This window comes from Rhipicephalus microplus, chromosome X, assembly GCF_043290135.1.
Source record: "Rhipicephalus microplus isolate Deutch F79 chromosome X, USDA_Rmic, whole genome shotgun sequence".
NCBI lineage: Eukaryota > Metazoa > Arthropoda > Arachnida > Ixodida > Ixodidae > Rhipicephalus > Rhipicephalus microplus.
In genome coordinates this window covers 237,541,969-237,555,250 of record NC_134710.1, presented here as the reverse complement: position 1 = coordinate 237,555,250, position 13,282 = coordinate 237,541,969, and the positions used below count along the sequence as shown (strand labels likewise).

The following is a 13,282-nucleotide window of genomic DNA, read 5'->3' as shown; positions in this document are numbered from 1 at the left end:
TTTTTAACAATAATATACACAACAGAACCAATTTCAGCACTGTAGCTACGCCACAACTGCTGATCGGTTGGATATTATTAACAAGACGGTTTGGTATTGTCACGCTGGACCTAACATTTTTTTTACTTTTACGTTTGGACGTAACTTTGATTGCTTCTACCGTTACGTCTAGACATACCGCTAGACACTCCGACTATTCAAACTAAGCGCCTAACCAGAAAAGTGCATGACGTCACTTGCGTGCGGCGCAGCAGCCGTTTCTTTGTGGAGGTGGCTCGTGCGCCGCGCGGCGCAGCAGTCTCTGTCCAGTTGGGCGTCACGGTGCTGGCAAATTTTGGAAATCGTAGCAGCTGCCACGCTATTTTCATAGTTAGCAAAAACCACTGACCTCCGGTAGTAGTATAGTAGTAGAAAACTTCATTATGTACATAATCCAGACAGGCTTGAACCATGGCAATACACAAAACGCGGCATAATTGGTCCATCGAAGGTTATCATTGCCGTCTCAGATTTTCCCAACATGCGTGCTTGCACGATTGTGACGCCCTGTGTGCGTACTCTTCTTCCGGTGTTTCTTCTTCCGGTGTTTCACGTTCCAGGCCATGCACAACTCCCTTGAGAAACCCCTCGGGTGTAGAAATGTAGGCATTCACGAAATGTCTGGTGTTCTTGAGGTCGAGCGCCTTGATTTTCAAAATTTGCTTGGTGACGTGCTCGTGCGGAGTACTTGCAACGATAATGTTAGATCCATTCCGGAGGCGCAGCAGGAATTTGTCACCTATGCATGTTTCCGCGTCTCCACATGCACGTTCAATCGCTCGTGCCACTTCATATGTTTGTAAGCCTCTCACCACGAGCCCTGGTTTGGGTCGTATAATAATTTTCATATCATTCTTGGGTAGAGGCGTCGCACGTGAGCGTCGGCGGCCTCTCATGGCACCCGATGCGTCGCGTCTACTCCCGTGCGCCCGCTCAGGCATTCCGTAACTGCCACCGCGTTCCTCTCGCTGTCTCTGAAGCTGCTGTCTGCCAGAGACGCTAAGTCATTAGTTGTTCTTCTTGTAAGACTTAGTGATAAAGTTTGCTGAAAATCACCAACTTGCCTGGGATTTTCCACGGCCCGTGCTTGCTTCCTTAGTCTCTTACGTTCGCGTAATGAAAGAGCAAGCTGCCACTGAACGTCTTTCGCCTCGTCGTCAGTTCCCTTTGATGCTTCATGGTGTTCGCTCGCGTCGCACTGGCTGACTCCACTTGTATCGCCTCGTCAAACGATGGGGAGTATTTGACGAAATTTTCTGCAGAGCCCAGCTTTGTGCTCAACTCTTGATCGTCCGTGTCCATGGCTTCCTTTGCCGTTACCTGCTTGTCGTCCGTTGGGTTATTGGCTGCTGCATTGGCACGCCCAGGAGAGTTGCTGGTAGTCGATGCACTGCCCCTCGTTCCGCCACTAGTCCTAGCCTGGCGGCCAGGCATGCCAAGTCCTTGGTCACTTCAGAAGGGAAGAAATCGGTGTCGTAGTCCCGCTATTTTGGTGTCAAAATGATCACGTCATACTTCCAGATACACACTACGTTTGCTCTAAAGAAGCCACGAAGTTTAACGCAAAAACAGGCAAAATTTTGAGGAGCCCAGACAAACGTGTCCGATCCGCTCAACGCCACCTAGCGTCCCCCTCCACTGACCTCCAGTAAAAATGCTGGATGACGCACCCCTGCTTTCTAATGCGGGCGCTTGTGAAGCCATCGGAATGTACCTTCACTGTCCCGGAAGCTGGTGTCTTCTGAGCGTTTGAAGCGTGGAATTGAAACATTATCTAGTGGCAGTTGTTCTGATCATAATTTCTGTGTTTTTTTGAAAATATAACATTCTCGCAGTCACTTAACACTACACAAAAAATGACAGACGCCGTAGCGACCCAGTCCAAATACGGCGGGATACTGTAATTTAACACTAGTGCATGCAACAAACTCTACATTTAGGCACCACTTAGAACGCGGACGAGCGCTACACGAAAAATGACAGTCACCCCAGCGACGCCATAAGAATGCATGCGGCGCAGTGATGTTACGTACAGCGTTACAATTACTGCGACAGTTAAAAAGTTGTCATGACATTTTTTTTTTACAAAAGAAAACGAATCAGTGCAATGGTATCCAGAAGCGCGAAGGTTTGTATCTTTGTCTTTTGTGAGTGATCCGGGACAGGAAACAACGTTGGGACGGCATCGTTTCGAAGATGAGTTTTTTGGAACCGAATGGTCAAAACATGATTCTGCAAAATTATCACCGCAAAGTTCGCTTCCTGGAGACGGCATCTAGTTTTCTCTCTTTGAGTTACTGACCTCCTTCTCGCATATTTGAGGCCTCAGGTGTGGGAAACTGCATATCAAAAAGCCAAACACCTTCAACACGCCTCGTTAAAAAAAAAGCGGTCAGCTACCACAATTTCCTCGCAGAAAGTGTAAAAAGGAATACATTTAAGGTGCTCATGCGTAAAATGTAATGGCGATGATATTTCCGGTCGATTCGTAATGTTGCTGCATAGAGCTTAGAGGAAACGCTCCCAAAGCTGATGCATTAAAAGCCATAACCGCTCGGGTGCTGCCATGATGGAACGATATTCAGCTTTCGGATGACGATCACAGTAAGGGACTCTCACATGAAGTCAAGTGTTTGGCTCATGGCAACAAAAAACACGGACGCCGGCTCACCCGGCGTGCAAGCTAGTCGGCGCGATCAGCCGCACGCCACATCGCCACGCTCTCAACGCATAAACAAACATGTCTCAATGCACCTTTCCTTCCTCTGTGTCTCAAAGTTATGAAAATGGTGGCGCCATTACAGTGGCTAAAATAGAAAAGTGTGGTGAGCGGCAAGCGGCGCCTACGCGCTACGGAGCGCACTGAAGTCTCTGAAGAAAAGACGCGGGGGGGGGGGGCGCACAGTCGTGTATATGTCAGGTCTTCATCGTATTCTTTGAAACGGGTGATCATTTCTTCTTCGATTTTTTTTCCAAGACTCATCGTTCTTGAAAATGTGGGTGAGGTAAAATTTGAATGCCTCACCTGAGATGTAGTCAGTGAAGTTGGCGATCATCTCCCGTTCCGACCAGGATGCAGCAGTGGCGTGGAGCTCGAAGAGGTTGAACCAGTATTCTACGGGTCTTTCGTCCACTGATCCGGTGTACTTGGGGATGTCAAGGTCAGCAGATGGTTCTGACATGATGCTGGTCGATGCGTAATACTAGGCGCTGGTACAGTAGTCCACGTGTGTAGGGTGTCTTGCGGAGAACTGCGTCGATGCTGAGCGACTGATGAAGGGGCAGGCAGGTCTCCATCCTGTCGACTCGTGTGACGCTATGATGAATGGGAGACGTGGCCTGGCTCACACGCCGTGTTTATTCTAAAAGCACTTCTTCCTTCTCGGCTTCTACTATAAGTCACTGCCTTCTTACGTCATATATTGTGTTTTTACACAATAATAATGAAATCAGACACTAATGCCAAGGAAGGTATAGGGGAAGTTATTAGGCCAATTGTAATGTAAATGAGAAGAAAGAAAAGTGGGTGAAAAGATAACTTGCCGTGGGCAGGATCCAAACCTGTGACTATCGAATAACGCGTTCGATGCTCTACAACTGAGCTACCGCAACAGCTATCCCCCCAGCCACTTTATTGGGTATCTATGTCAATTTAAACGTGGGAGTGTCAGTCAGCGCCACTAGTAGCCATGGCGGCGAGGGTGGCACACTCTTTATGAGCCTATTTGGCGTCACGTTGCTCGTGAACTTATTACTAACTGGCAGCTGACCAATAGTCCCCCGTAAACAACCTAAAGACACCAAGACTGCCAGTATGAGACCCTCGTTAATTAATAAAGGAAACAAGTGTATACTTAAGGGCTCGTTTTTTCGTGTTTTGACACAATATTAATGAAATCAAACAGACACTAATGCCAAGGAAGGTATAGGGGAAGTTATTAGGCCAATTGTATTGTGAATCAGAAGAAAGAAAAGTGGGTGAAAAGAAAACTTGCCGTGGGCAGGATCCGGACCTGCGACCTTCGAATAAAGCGTTCGATGCTCTACCACTGAGCTACCACGACAGCTATTCCCCCAGCCTCTTTATTGAGTATCTATGTCAATTTAAACGTGGGAGTGTCAGTCAGCGCCCCTAGTAGCCATGGCGGCGAGGGGGGGGGATAAACAACAAGAGGGAAGGCAGGGAGGTTAACCAGGCCCATGCCCGGTTTGCTACCCTACGCTGGGGGAATAGGAAGGGGGCATAAAGAGTGTGGCACACTCTTTATGAGCCTGTTTGGCGTCACGTAGCACGTGAACTTATTACTAACTGGCAGCTGACCAATAGTCCCCCGTAAACAACCTAAAGACACCAAGCCTGCCAGTATGAGACCCTCGTTAATGAATAAAGGAAACAAGTGTATACTTAAGGGCTCGTTTTTTCGTGTTTTGACACAATAATAATGAAATCAAACAGGCACTAATGCCAAGGAAGGTATAGGGGAAGTTATTAGGCCAATTGTATTGTAAAAGAGAAGAAAGAAAAGTGGGTGAAAAGAAAACTTGCCGTGGGCAGGATCCGAACCTGCGACCTTCGAATAAAGCGTTCGATGCTCTACCACTGAGCTACCACGACAGCTATCCCCCAGCCACTTTATTGGGTATCTATGTCATTTTAAACGTGGAAGTGTTAGTCAGCGCCACTAGTAGCCATGGCGGTGAGTGTGGCACACTCTTTATGAGCCTGTTTGGCCTCACGTAGCAGGTGAACTTATTACTAAGTGGCAGCTGACCAATAGTCCTTCGTATACAACCCCCGTATATCTGTATATATATATATATATATATATATATATATATATATATATATATATATATATATATATATATATATATATATATATATTCATTCTTTTTAGTTGTCATCATCACCTGTACATCATCATCTGTAAATGTCATCGTCAGTGTGATTTAGCTCGAGCCTGCCTGAATAAACCGGCTCCTCACAAGTGGTGGACGGTGCTTTTTATTCCCCCAAGTCCTCTCGCCTGTCCTCGCTGGAGCTCCGCTCGGGTCGTCACATACAACCCCCTATCATGGCGGCCCAAGAAAACCCTGGCCCATCCAACGTCGCCGTCATACTGCAGCCACCACTACCCGCTCCGCCAACAACATTCGCCTGCGTGATCCACCTGTGTTTTCCAGTCTCAGGGGTGATGATGTAGAAGACTATCAAAAACTACGACCTCATCAGCGATTTGAACAGGTGGGAAAATCCACAGAAGTTGCGCAGCATCCCATTTTACTTGTCCGATGTTGCCAAAACTTGGTTCTGGAACCACCACCCGGATATTCCCGATTGGGACACTTTCGAGTAGCAACTTCGTCAAATTTTAGGTGCCCCTACAGTTGGCGCTGAGGCAGCAAAGAAGAAGCTCATTGAACGCACGCAGCTGCCGGGTGAATCTTACACCTCGTGTATTGAGGATGTCCTTGCACTGTGCAAGCTTGTTAACTCCATCATGAATCAGAAGGACCAAATACGCCTCAATATAAAGGCCTTAACGCCCTCACCACGCAAAATCCTCCCACCACCCAGGACGTGATAACCATACAGAGACTCTACGAGCTTCAGTCTCTTCGCCTCTGCTACGATGCCACCGACATTCGTTTGCCTGCACCCCTCGACTTGCATGCGCTTATTCGTGACATCGTTCGTGAAAAGCTTCACGGGTGCTGCTCTTCCTGCGCTGCAGAAATTACTCTCCCTTCTGTAAAAGATAGCTTGCGAGACCTGATTAAACAAAAGCTCGCGTACGCATCGCGTCCGATGTGTTCCAACGGTCCCTGCGTGCGCCAGACGCCCACGTACGCCGAAGTTGCTGCACTCTCAGCCGCACCCACCGTTTCTGTGCCTGTGGCTTCACTGTCACCGCCAGTGCGTGCCCCGCCTTACTACGTACCTCAACGCCCATCTCGGCCAATCTGTTACTACTGTGGCTATCAAGGACATATCGCTCGGTTTTGTCGAATGCGCCAACAAGACGAGCAACGCGGCTACGCTCCTGAAGAACACCGAAACTTCCGTCCGACCATGAACTATCTACGACTACCTTCCCGCTCGTCCTATTACCGTTCACCGTCTCCTACCTACCATACTGACATGCCTGGGAATTCCCGTACGTCTCGCCGCAGGTCGCCTTCGCCAGGTCGCCGTTCAGTGTCGCCTCCGAGGCCTGCCTCCCATTACACGAACGCCCACGCGGAAAACTCCCCGATGCAGTTTTAGGAAGGGAAACTGCATCCACCGGACTGCTAACAATTCCTCCAGAGCTGTCATCGAATTTGATGGTAGTGCTTGAAGAAGGTGTACGTGTTGAGGCTCTTGTAGACACTGGCACTGCCGTTTCGATTATTCATGCTGATTTTCGTTTCCGCCTTCGAAAAGTCACAACGCCTTATGGCGGCCAACCTCTCCATGCAGCGACCAACGCTCTTATTCGTCAACTTGCACAGTGTACCATTCGTGTCTGCATAGAAGGCACTCGTCATCACATCGTTTTCGCGGTATATCGTGAGTGCACCCACGCTCTCGTTCTGGGGTGCGATTTCTTGTCTTCTGCGTTAGCTTTCATATCTTGTCATCAGTGCCTCCTGCATCGAAGTGCCACTGACTCTTCTCCGCTTGGACACGATGGACGCATCCGACTTGTCACCACGTCAGATTATGTACTTCGGCCATATATCGAAGAAATCATAAGTGTTAATTGCACCGACAGCGTGGGTGGTGACGTACTATTTCTCCCTTACGGCTATACATACGTAGGGGCATTGTGATCACACCAGGGATTATTCGCTTCTTCGATGGGTCTACCTACCTAACCGCCTTAAATCAAACACCCGAGTGTGTACTGCTCCCCTGTGGCTCAACAGTATCTTGCACGGTCCACAGTGAGCCTGTTGCGATTGTTGCTCTTCCGAACAACAACCACAACGATGTCCCAAAGTCACAATCACTGCCGCTCAATGCCTCTTCCACACATGTGTCCACAACCATAAGCATTGACTTAACACCTGATCAAACTGAAGATTTGCTCACCCTGTTGAATAGACACCGTTCTTTATTTGACGTGAACTCGCCCGCCCTCAGCATGATTACCACCGCTACTCACAACATTCAGACTGACGGCTCTTGTATTGTACATCGGCGTCCATTTCGCGTGTCTCAGGCAGAGCGCAAGATCATCGAGGAAAACGTCTCAGACATGCTACGACGCAACATCATACGTCCTTCCTCGAGTCCCTGGTCATTCCCAGTTGTTCTCGTTCAAAAGAAAGATGGGACAGTGCGTTTCTGCGTCGATTACCGTGCGCTAAACAAAATAACGCGCAAGGATGTTTATCCCCTCCCTCGGATCGACGATGCACTGGATTCATTACAGGAGGCCGAGTATTTTTCTAGCCTCGAAGTTAGGTCAGGCTACTGGCAGATACCAATGTCGCAGTCTGATAAAGAGAAGATCGCCTTTTGGCAATGTCAGATGGGTTGTACGAGTTTAATGTGATTCCTTTTGGACTCTATAATGCACCTGCCGTCTTCGAACGCATGATAGACAGCATATTGCGTGGTTTGAAATGAAAAACGTGTCGGTGCTTTCTCGATGACATGGTAGTGTTTTAATCCACGTTCTCGCAGCATCTACAACGTCTTGGCAAAGTCCTCACATGCCTTGCAAAAGCCGCTCTACAGCTTAACACCAAGAAATGTACCTTTGCGAGCAAGACAATCAAGGTTCTCGGCCACCTCGTCAGCAAAGAAGGAATTCGGCCGGACCCCGAGAAGCTTGCCGCCGTCCTCGATTTTCCTCGTCCACTACGTCAAAAGGACCTGCGCAGCTTTCGTGGGTTATCTTCTTACTTCCGGCGCTTCATACGTGGCTTCGCGGAATTTGTGTCTCCGCTCCATCAACTCCTGGCAAGGAACTTCGCCTTCGTTTGGTCGTAAGACTCTGAAAGCCCTTTCATGGCATTGAAGCAAGTCCTCACGTCGGATCTGGAACTGTGCCACTTCGATTCAACCGCACCCACCATCCTTCACACCGACGCAAGTAGTCATGGTCTAGGTTCGGTACTCTTGCAGCATGACAAAAACTCACGCGAACGCGTTGTTGCTTACGCAAGGCGTGTTCTTACCACTGCAACAAATAACTACACTATCACCGAGCAGGTGTGCCTTGCTGTTGTTTCGGCAGTGGAAAGATTCCGACCATATCTTCATGGCCGTAAATTTACCATTGTAACTGACCATAACGCCCTATGCTGGCTTTCATCGCTGAAAAACTAATCGGGTCTCTCGGTGGCTGGGCGCTTCGCTGGCAGGAGTACAATTTCGATGTTGCCTACAGATCTGGGAAGAAGCATCAAGATGCTGATGCTCTTTCGCACTGTCCTTTGCTCAGCGGAGCCCACTCACCATCGATACTCCAAAACGAGAGCACCTCTCTAATCGCAGCGCTAAGTTCATCACCTGGCCCCCTATCCGTCCTTGTTTTACAACAACGTGTCGACCCATACTGCCGCAGCATTGTTGACCGCTTGACCGGCTCTACTATTCTTCCAAATGCCTGACTCCGTCGACAACCTAAACAATTTAAGCTTGCCGGTGGTGCTTTTCACTGCTACATTTACCACATCGATGGCAACAAGTGGATACCCCATCATCCCTTGTTCTCTGCAACATGAAATTCTGGAAGCCTTTTATGATGATCCAACCCCCGCTTATCCAGGCTATCACAAGACTTACGACAAAATACGAAGTCGTTGTTTTTGGCCTGGCCTATTTTCAGCCGTCGCTAAGTACGTCGCCTCTCATGTCCATTGCCAAAGGCGAAAACGACCGGCAACTGCTCCGGCTGGCTTAATGCAACCTCTTCCTTGTCCCGCCTCACCTTTTGAAGTCGTTGGAATCGACTTGTATGGGCCTCTTCCTGTATCATCCGGTGGGAATCGCTGGATTGTCACGGCCATCGGCCACCTTACCCGCTACGCAAAAACAGCTTTTATACCGTCTGGGACTGCCACTGAGGTCACTGATTTCTTTCTTCACCACATCTTTTTGCGTCATGGAGCTCCTCGCATTATCCTGAGCGATCGTGGCAAAGTCTTTCTCATTTCTATTGACGAACAAGTTTGGGTGCCTCGAACACTGTTCACAAGACCACTTCTAGCTACAATCCGCAGACCAACGGACTGACTGAACGCTTTCATCAGACCCTATCGGACATGATCGCCCTGTACATTCACCCCAACCACATGAACTGGGATGCAATTCTACCCTTTGTGACATTCGCTTATAATACGGCTGCCAAACGCACTACCCGCTTTTCTCCATTTTTTCTTGTTCCTGGTCGCTCACCGAGTTTCGCTCTGGACGTATCTTTCCTTTTTGCCCCTGCACCCTCGACGGCTCCTTTGTCTGAAGAATTTTTATCTCGTCTCGCACACTGCCGTCACCTGCCCACATTAACACCGGCCTCTCTCAAGACACCCGAAAATCTCGCTACGACTCGTCTCATCGTGTTGTGAGTTTTTCCCCGGGTGACGAAGTTCTTCTTTGGACTCCACGTACTGCGCGTCCCCGGCTTATGCGACAAATTCATCAGTCGCTTTATTGGGCCATACATGGTGGTCGAACAGACATCTCCTGTCAATTACCGCGTTTCTCCTCCTAGCACTAATCCTGATCATCGTTGCCAAGGGACAGAGATAGTGCACGTATCTCGTTTAAAGCCTTATGCACGACGCATTTCATAATACTCTCAGGTGACCAGGCGGCCACTTTCACCACGCGGATGAATTGATGCGACAAGTGAGTGACTCTTCAGTCTCTTTAGATATCATGATCACCTGTACATCTTCATTATCTGTAAATATTGTTACGGAAGAGAGACACCGTATCGACGATGCTGTGGATGAAATATATTTCAAACCAGCAGCAGCAGCAGCGTGACCAGTAGATCAGACACTGAGCGGAGGCCACTCTTCGTCTTCTTCGTCAGGCACACACGCGCGTCGCCCCCTAGAATCTTAATTTGCATGCATGTAGCATAATCCTCGGCAGCAGAAGCGCCGTCTCGGCGCACCTAAATGTCAACGTCACTAGGAGAGTGGAAGGGCTTCAAGCGCACAACATGTACAATATCGGTAGCCTGTTGGGCACATGAAGGCGATGGGGCGACAGGACCAATTTAATATGTCACAGGAGCAACCACACGAACGATTCGGTATAAACCTGTGTAGCGAGTAAGCACCTTTTTTGACAAGCCAACTTGACGGGTTGGAGACCAGAGCAGGACCAAAGAACCGGGCGGAAACTGTACGTCGTGGTGTCGTTGGTCATACAAACGCCGTTGCTTCTCTTGAGAGGTCAGAAGGCGAGTACGGGTGATTTCGCGTGCGTGAGCGGCCCGAGTGATAGCGTTTATGGCATATTCACAGGTCGGTACCGCAGGGGTCGGTATGACGGTGTGTAGACGCAATGTTGGTTTTCGGCCAAACAACAGAAAAAATGGAGAGTAACCGGCAGTGTGATGGCGCGAAGAATTACAGGCAAATGTGACGTACGGCAATGCAAGATCCGAGTCGGTGTGGTTTGTAGAAACATACTTAGCGAGCATATCTCTAAGCGTTCGATTTGGACGCTCCGTGAGTCCCTTGGTTTGCGGATGGTATGACGTAGTCAGCTTGTGTCTCGTTTGACAGGACGGCAAGATGTCGGCTATCACCTTCGACAAAAAGGTGCGGCCGCGGTCTGCAAGCAGCTGCCGTGGGGCTTCGTGTTGCAAAATTACGTCCTTGAGGAGGAAATCGGCGACGTCTGTGGCACAGCTTGTTGGAAGAGCTCGTGTGATGGCATAACACGTGGCGTAGTCGGTGGCCACAGCTATCCACTTGTTACCCGAGGAAGACAAGGGGAAAGGGCCAAGTAGGTCCAAGCCAACGCGGAAGAACGGTTCTGACAGAATGTCAAGTGGTTGAAGGTGTCCGGCGGGAAGTGTCGATGGCGTTTTGCGGCGTTGACATTTCTCACTAGCCGCAACGCATCTTCTGACTGAACGTGCAAGTCCTGGCCAGAAGAAGCGTCGGCGTATTCGGTCGTAAGTGCGTGAGACACCAAGGTGACTGGCAGTCGGAAGGTCATGAAGTTCATTTAGAACTTCCGAGCGAAGGTGTTTCGGAATGACAAGCAGCAGGGCCGGTACATCCGGCTTGAATTTTTGGCGGTATAATACACCATCGGGGAGCACGATAGAGTGATGGGACTGATTGGAAGATGGTGATTCGAGCCGCTCAATGGTAACACGCAAGGACGCATCACGGCGCTGCTCGTCACCAATGCATGTCATTTGCGAAAGAGAAAAGACGCGAGGGCCGGTGTCGGTGTCAAGTATAATGCTCGACTCAGCGACCGGGTAGCGGGACAGACAGTCTGCATCCTTATGTAGGCGTCCAGACTTGTACGTGACCGTGTAGGTATGCTCTTTCAGTCGCAGAGCCCAGCACCCGAGCCGGCCATAGCATCCTTCAGAGACGTAAGCCAACATAGCGCATGATGTTCAGTTATTACAGAGAAATTTGTGCCGTATAAATATGGGCGGAACTTTGAGACTGCCCAAACAAGAGCGAGACACTCACGCTCTGTAATGGAATAGTTGCGCTCAGCAGCTGTGAGGAGGCGGCTAGCGTAGGCGACAACTCGGTCGTGTCCCCGTTGGTGTTGGGCTAAAACGGCTCCAATCCCGTGACCACTAGCATCCGTTCGAACTTCTGTCGGAGCGGAGGGGTCAAAGTGAGCCGATATAAGCGGAGTCGTCAGAAGCGTGATTGAATGAGAAAAAGCAGCAGCTTGGTCGGTACCCCAGGTAAACGTGACGTCTTTCTTCAGAAGCTCAGTGAGAGGTCGAGCGATGGTTGCGAAATCTTTCGCAAACCTTCTAAAGTAGGAGCAAAGTCCTACAAAACTTTGGACGTCTTTAATTGACCGGGGTACAGGAAAACTGGTGACTGCACAAATTTTCTCTGGGTCCGGCTGCACACCAGATGCGTCGACAAGGTGACCCAACACTGTAATTTTCCGGCGTCCGAAGTGGCACTTCGACGAGTTTAATTGGAGGCCTGCAGTGCGAATTATGTCGAGAATAGCTGACAAACGCTGAAGGTGGATCTCAAATGTTGGGGAATATACATCAACATCGTCAAGATAACAGAGACATGTTGACCATTTGAACCCTTGTAGCAGAGAGTCTATCATGCGCTCGAACGTGGCTGGGGTGTTGCATCATAACCTTGAACGATATAGGCTGTCTGGAGTTACAAATGCAGTCTTCTCTTGGTCTTTTTCGTCAACAGCAATCTGCCAGTAGCCGGAACGTAGGTCTATTAAAAAAAAGTATCGGGCGCCGTGGAGACAATCGAGAGCGTTATTGATGAAGGGCAAAGGGTAAACGTCCTTTTTCGTGATTTTATTCAGATGGTGGTAATCCACGCAGAAGCGTCACGTGCCATCTTTCATTTAAACGAGCACAACGGGGGACGCCCAAGGGCTCGAAGAGGGTTCAATGATTCCCTTGGCTAACGTCTTGGTAACTTCTTGTTGAATTACTTTACTCTCGGTGGCAGACACCCGGTATGGTCGCCGATGAATGGGATGAGAATCGCCTGTGTTAATGCGGTGCTTGACGAGTGAAGTCTGGCCGAGTGGACGGCTGCCTACGTCGAATATGTCGCGGTATGAAGCCAGAAGGCGGCACAGTGCGGCTGACTTCTCAGGTTCGAGGTCCGGGGTGATCATGGAGCGTAAGGTTGCATCCAGGCACGTGGCATCCTGCGAGTGACGTGGGTGATCGGGACATACGTCTGCCGCAAAACAGGTGAGGTGGTCGTCAATTAAGGCTCTTAGCGTGCCGACGGATATTCCTTGCGGTAGCACTTGTTTTATAAAACTGAAATTGATAACATGTAAATATGTTTGGTTTGAGGTGATGGGTACGACGGAGTGTGGGACGGTAATGTCACGCGCCAGGAGAACATCAGGAATAGGCGTCACGATATAATCACCGTCGGGCACGGGAGAGGGTGTTGCCAATTCAACGAATGTGAGAGCTTTAGGCGGTATCCGGAAGAAGTCAGTGGTGCACAGGCTGTTCGGGAGTTCAGAGTGAGGATTCAGGAGAAGAGAAAGTTCTAAAGAGAGAGTGACGGCGAA

At 49.4% G+C, this 13,282-nt stretch overlaps 1 protein-coding gene and 1 non-coding gene across 2 annotated transcripts in view; one reads left to right on the top strand and one right to left on the bottom strand.

Annotated features, from left to right (window-relative positions):
- LOC142775194 (uncharacterized) overlaps positions 1 to 13,282 on the top strand; it is a 119,577-nt gene that overhangs the window by 1,174 nt on the left and 105,121 nt on the right. The gene's annotated exons all lie outside the window — the stretch shown is intronic.
- On the bottom strand, positions 4,583 to 4,654 carry TRNAK-CUU (transfer RNA lysine (anticodon CUU)). Its single transcript has one exon. It is a non-coding gene; the product is annotated as a tRNA-Lys (tRNA).